Raw genomic sequence first — 6,922 nt, forward strand, 5'->3', positions numbered from 1 at the left:
CTATGTGGGTGAAATAATGATACCATGCCAACTTGGAACCTTTTCAGAGTTCATTTCAAATGCTTTTCAATTTCATGGTCTTATAGCTCAAAATAATCAGTAAATGCATGAAAAATAACAAATGAAGTCGGAAAGGGTTGTAAATTGATGATGTGGCTTTGAATGGTGCATTTTGAACATAGAAAAACTATGGAGTTCAAATAAGTTCAAAAATATGAAATCCCTTTGTAACAGACGAGTTTCCATATGAAAGCCTGATACTTCGAAGGAGATTGTCTGTTTTGTACACGAAGTTCATCCAGTTTTTGCCGTAAGCCTCTGTGCTTTCTTGCACATGCTATGTGGGTGAAATGATGATACCATGCCAACTTGGAACCTTTTCAAAGTTCATTTCAAATGCTTTTCAATTTCATGGTCTTATATCTCAAAATAATCAGTAAATGCATGAAAAATAACGAATGAAGTCGGAAAGGGTTGTAAATTGATGATGTGGCTTCGAATGGTGCATTTTGAACATAGAAAAACTATGGAGTTCAAATAAGTTCAAAAAAATGAAATCCCTTTGTAATAGACGAGTTTCCATATGAAATCCTGATACTTCGAAGGAGATTGTCTGTTTTGTACACGAAGTGCATCCAGTTTTTGCCGTAAGCCTCTGTGCTTTCTTGCACATGCTATGTCGGTGAAATGATTATACCATGCCAACTTGGAACCTTTTCAGAGTTCATGTCAAATGCTTTTCAATTTCATGGTCTTATAGCTCAAAATAATCAGTAAATGCATGAAAAATAATAAATGAAGTCGGAAAGGGTTGTAAATCTATGATGTGGCTTTGAATGGTGCATTTTTAACATAAAAAAACTATGGAGTTTGAATAAGTTCAAAAAAATGAAATCCCTTTGTAACAGATGAGTTTCCGTATGAAACCCTAATACTTCGAAGGAGATTGTCTGTTTCGTACACGAAGTGCATCCAGTTTTTGCCGTAAGCCTCTGTAATTTCTTGCACATGCTAGGTGGGTGAAATGATGATACCATGCCAACTTGGAAGCTTTTCAGAGTTCATTTCAAATGCTTTTAAATTTCATGGTCTTATAGCTCAAAATAATCAGTAAATGCATGAAAAATAACAAATGAAGTCGGAAAGGGTTGTAAATTGATGATACGGCATTGAATGGTGCATTTTGAACATATAAAAACTATGGAGTGCAAATAAGTTCAAAAAATGAAATCCCTTTGTAACAGACGAGTTTCCGTATGAAACCCTGATACTTCGAAGGAGATTGTCTGTTTTGTACACGAAGTGCATCCACTTTTTGCCGTAAGCCTCTGTACTTTCTTGCACATGCTATGTGGGTGAAATGATCATACCATGCCAACTTGGAACCTTTTCAGAATTCATTTCAAATGTTTTTCAATTTCATGATCTTATAGCTCAAAATAATCAGTAAATGCATGAAAAATAACAAATGAAGTAGGAAAGGGTTGTAAAGTGATGATATGGCTTTGAATGGTGCATTGTGAACATAGAAAAACTATGGAGTTCAAATAAGTTCAAAAATATGAAATCCCTTTGTAATAGACGAGTTTCCGTATGAAACCCTGATACTTCGAAGGAGATTGTTTTTTTTGTACACGAAGTGTATCCAGTTTTTCCTATAAGCCTCTGTACTTTCTTGCACATGCTATGTGGGTGAAATCATGATACCATGACAACTTGGAACCTTTTCAGAGTACATTTCAAATGCTTTTCAATTTGATGGTCTTATAGCTCAAAATAATCAGTAGATGCATGCAAAATAAAAAATGAAGTTGAAAAGGGTTGTAAATTGATGATGTGGCTTTGAATGGTGCATTTTGAACATAGAAAAACTATGGAGTTCAAATAAGTTCAAAAAAATGAAATCCCTTTGTAACAGACATGTTTCCGTATGAAACCCTCTTAATTCGAAGGAGATTGTCTGTTTTGTACACGAAGTGCATCCAGTTTTTGCCGTAAGCCTCTGTGCTTTCTTGCACATGCTATGCGGGTGAAATGATGATACCATGCCAACTTGGAACCTTTTAAGAGTTCATGTCAAATGCTTTTCAATTTCATGGTCTTATAGCTCAAGATAATCAGTAAATGCATGAAAAATAACAAATGAAGTCGGAAAGGGTTGTAAATTGATGATGTGGCTTTGAATGGTGCATTTTGAACATAGAAAAACTATGGATTTCGAATAAGTTCAAAAAAATGAAATCCCTTTGTAACAGACGAGTTTCCCTATGAAACCCTAATACTTCGAAGGAGATTGTTTGTTTTGTACACGAAGTGCATCCAGTTTTTGCCGTAAGCCTCTGTACTTTCTTGCACATGCTATGTGGGTGAAATGATGACACCATGCCAACTTGGAACCTTTTCAGAGTTCATTTCAAATGCTTTTCAATTTCATGGTCTTATAGCTCAAAATAATCAGTAAATTCACGAAAAGTAACAAATGAAGTCGGAAAGGGTTGTAAATTGATGATATGGCTTTGAATGGTGCATTTTGAACATATAAAAATTATGGAGTACAAATAAGTTCAAGAAAATGAAATCCCTTTGTAACAGACGAGTTTCCGTATGAAACCCTGATACTTCGAAGAAGATTGTCTGTTTTGTACATGAAGCGCATCCTGTTTTTGCCGTAAGCCTCTGTACTTTCTTGCAAATGCTATGTGGCTGAAATGATGATACCATGCCAACTTGGAACCTTTCCAGAGTTCATTTCAAATGCTTTTCAATTTGATGGTCTTATAGCTCAAAGTAATCAGTAAATGCATGCAAAATAACAAATGAAGTCGGAAAGGGTTGTAAATGAATGATACGGCTTTGAATGGTGCATTTTGAACATAGACAAACTATGGAGTTCAAATAAGTTCAAAAAAATGAAATCCCTTTGTAACAGACGAGTTTCCGTATGAAACCCTCATACTTCGAATGAGATTGTCTGTTTTGTACACGAAGTGCATCCTGTTTTTGCCGTAAGCCTCTGTACTTTCTCGCACATGCTATGATGATGATACCATGCCAACTTGGAACCTTTTCAGAGTTCATTTCAAATGCTTTTCAATTTCATGGTCTTATATTTCAAAATAATCAGTAAATGCATGAAAAATAACAAATGAAGTCGGAAAGGGTTGTAAATTAATGATACGGCTTTGAGTGGTGCATTTTGAACATAGAAAAACTATGGAGTTCAAATAAGGTCAAAAATATGAAATCCCTTTGTAACAGACGAGTTCCCGTATGAAACCCTGATACTTCGAAGGAGATTGTCTTTTTTGTACACGAAGTGCATCCAGTTTTTGCTATAAGACTCTGTACTTTCTTGCACATGCTATGTGGGTGAAATGATGATACCATGACAACTTGGAACCTTTTCAGAGCTCATTTCAAATGCTTTTCAATTTCATGGTCTTATAGCTCAAAATAATCAGTAGATGCATGCAAAATAACAAATGAAGTCGGAAAGGGCTGTAAATTAATGATACGGCTTTGAATGGTGCATTTTGAACATAGAAAAACTATAGAGTTCAAATAAGTTCAAAAATATGAAATCCCTTTGTAACAGACGAGTTTCCGTATGAAACACTGATACTTCGAAGGAGATTGTCTGTTTTGTACACGAAGTGCATCCAGTTTTTGCTATAAGCCTCTGTACTTTCTTGCACATGCTATGTGGGTGAAATGATGATACCATGACAACTTGGAACCTTTTCAGAGTTCATTTCAAATGCTTTTCAATTTCATGGTCTTATAGCTCAACATAATCAGTAGATGCACGCAAAATAACAAATGAAGTTGGAAAGGGTTGTAAATTGATGATGTCGCTTTGAATGGTGCATTTTGAACATAGAAAAACTATGGATTTCAAATAAGTTCAATAAAATGAAATCCCTTTGTAACAGACGAGTTTCCGTATGAAACCCTGTTACTTGGAAGGAGATTGTCTGTTTTGTACACGAAGTGCATCTAGTTTTTGCCGTAAGCCTCTGTGCTTTCTTGCACATGCTATGTGGGTGAAATGATTATACCATGCCAACTTAGAACCTTTTCAGAGTTTATGTCAAATGCTTTTCAATTTCATGGTCTTATAGCTCAAAATAATCAGTAAATGCATGAAAAATAACAAATGAAGTCGGAAAGGGATTTAAATTGATGATGTGGCTTTGAATGGCGCATTTTGAACATAAAAACACTATGGAGTTCGAATAAGTTCAAAAAAATGAAATCCCTTTGTAACAGACGAGTTTCCGTATGAAACCCTAATACTTCGAAGGAGATTGTCTGTTTTGTACACGAAATGCATCCAGTTTTTGCCGTAAGCCTCTGTAGTTTCTTGCACATGCTATGTGGGTGAAATGACGATACCATGCCAACTTGGAAGCTTTTCATAGTTCATTTCAAATGCTTTTAAATTTCATGGTCTTATAGCTCAAAATAATCAGTAAATGCATGAAAAATAACAAATGAAGTCGGAAAGGGTTGTAAATTAATGATACGGCTTTGAGTGGTGCATTTAGAACATAGAAAAACTATGGAGTTCAAATAAGCTCAAAAATATGAAATTCCTTTGTAACAGACGAGTTTCCGTATGAAACCCTATTACTTCGAAGGAGATTGTCTTTTTTGTACACGAAGTGCATCTAGTTTTTTGCCGTAAGCCTCTGTGCTTTCTTGCACATGCTATGTGGGTGAAATGATTATACCATGCCAACTTAGAACCTTTTCAGAGTTCATGTCAAATGCTTTTCAATTTCATGGTCTTATAGCTCAAAATAATCAGTAAATGCATGAAAAATAACAAATGAAGTCGGAAAGGGATGTAAATTGATGATGTGGCTTTGAATGGTGCATTTTGAACATAAAAAAACTATGGAGTTCGAATAAGTTCAAAAAAATGAAATCCCTTTGTAACAGACGAGTTTCCGTATGAAACCCTAATACTTTGAAGGAGATTGTCTGTTTTGTACACGAAGTGCATCCAGTTTTTGCTATAAGCCTCTGTACTTCCTTGCACATGCTATGTGGGTGAAATGATGATACCATGACAACTTGGAACCTTTTCAGAGTTCATTTCAAATGCTTTTCAATTTGATGGTCTTATAGCTCAAAATAATCAGTAGATGCATGCAAAATAACAAATGAAGTTGGAAAGGGTTGTAAATTGATGATGTTGCTTTGAATGGTGCATTTTGAACATAGAAAAAGTATGGAGTTCAAATAAGTTCAAAAAAATGAAATCCCTTTGTAACAGACGAGTTTCCGTATGAAACCCTGATACTTCGAAGGAGATTGTCTGTTTTGTACACGAAGTGCATCTAGTTTTTGCCGTAAGCCTCTGTACTTTCTTGCGCATGCTATGTGGGTGAAATTATGATACCATGACAACTTGGAACCTTTTCAGAGTTCATTTCAAATGCTTTTCAATTTCATGGTCTTATAGCTCAAAATAATCAGTAAATTCACGAAAAATAACAAATGAAGTCGGAAAGGGTTGTAAATTGATGATGTTGCTTTGAATGGTGCATTTTGAACATAAAAAACTATGGAGTTCGAATAAGTTCAAAAAAAATGAAATCCCTTTGTAACAGACGAGTTTCAGTATGAAACCCTCATACTTCGAAGGAGATTGTCTGTTTCGTACACGAAGTGCATCCAGTTTTTGCCGTAAGCCTCTGTACTTTCTTGCACATGCTATGTGGGTGAAATGATGATACGATGCCAACTTGGAACCTTTTCAGAGTTCATTTCAAATGCTTTTCAATTTGATGGTCTTATAGCTCAAAATAATCAGTAAATGCATGAAAAATAACAAATGAAGACGGAAAGGGCTGTAAATTAATGATACGGATTTGAATGGTGCATTTTGAACATAGAAAAACTATAGAGTTCAAATAATTCAAAAATATGAAATCCCTTTGTAACAGACGAGTTTCCGTATGAAACACTGATACTTCGAAGGAGATTGTCTGTTTTGTACACGAAGTGCATCCAGTTTTTGCAATAAGCCTCTGTACTTTCTTGCACATGCTATGTGGGTGAAATGGTGATACCATGACAACTTGGAACCTTTTTAGAGTTCATTTCAAATGATTTTCAATTTCATGGTCTTATAGATCAAAATAATCAGTAAATGCATGAAAAATAACAAATGAAGTCGGAAAGGGTTGTAAATTGATGATACGACTTTGAATGGTGCATTTTGAACATATAAAAACTATGGAGTTCAAATAAGTTCAAAAAAATGAAATCCCTTTGTAACAGACGAGTTTCCATATGAAACCTTGATACTTCGAAGGAGATTGTCTGTTTTGTACACGAAGTGCATCCAGTTTTTGCCATAAGACTCTGTACTTTCTTGCACATGCTATGTGGGTGAAATGATGATACCATGCCAACTTGGAACCTTTTCAAAGTTCATGTCAAATGCTTTTCAATTTCATGGTCTTATAGCTCAAAATAATCAGTAAATGCTTGAAAAATAACAAATGAAGTCGGAAAGGGTTGTAAATTGATGTTGTGGCTTTGAATGGTGCATTTTGAACATAGAAAAACTATGGAGCTCGAATAAGTTCAAAAAAATGAAATCCCTTTGTAAAAGATGAATTTCCGTATGAAACCCTAATACTTCGAAGGAGATTGTCTGTTTTGTACATGAAGTGCATCCAGTTTTTGCCGTAAGCCTCTGTACTTTCTTGCACATGCTATGTGGGTGAAATGATGATACCATGCCAACTTGGAAGCTTTTCAGAGTTCATTTCAAATGCTTTTCAATTTCATGGTCTTATAGCTCAAAATAGTCAGTAAATTCACGAAAAATAACAAATGAAGTCGGAAAGGGTTGTAAATTGATGATACGGCTTTGAATCGTGCAATATGAACATATAAAAACTAT

Source organism: Triticum dicoccoides, chromosome 4A, assembly GCF_002162155.2.
Source record: "Triticum dicoccoides isolate Atlit2015 ecotype Zavitan chromosome 4A, WEW_v2.0, whole genome shotgun sequence".
Taxonomy (NCBI): Eukaryota; Viridiplantae; Streptophyta; class Magnoliopsida; order Poales; family Poaceae; genus Triticum; species Triticum dicoccoides.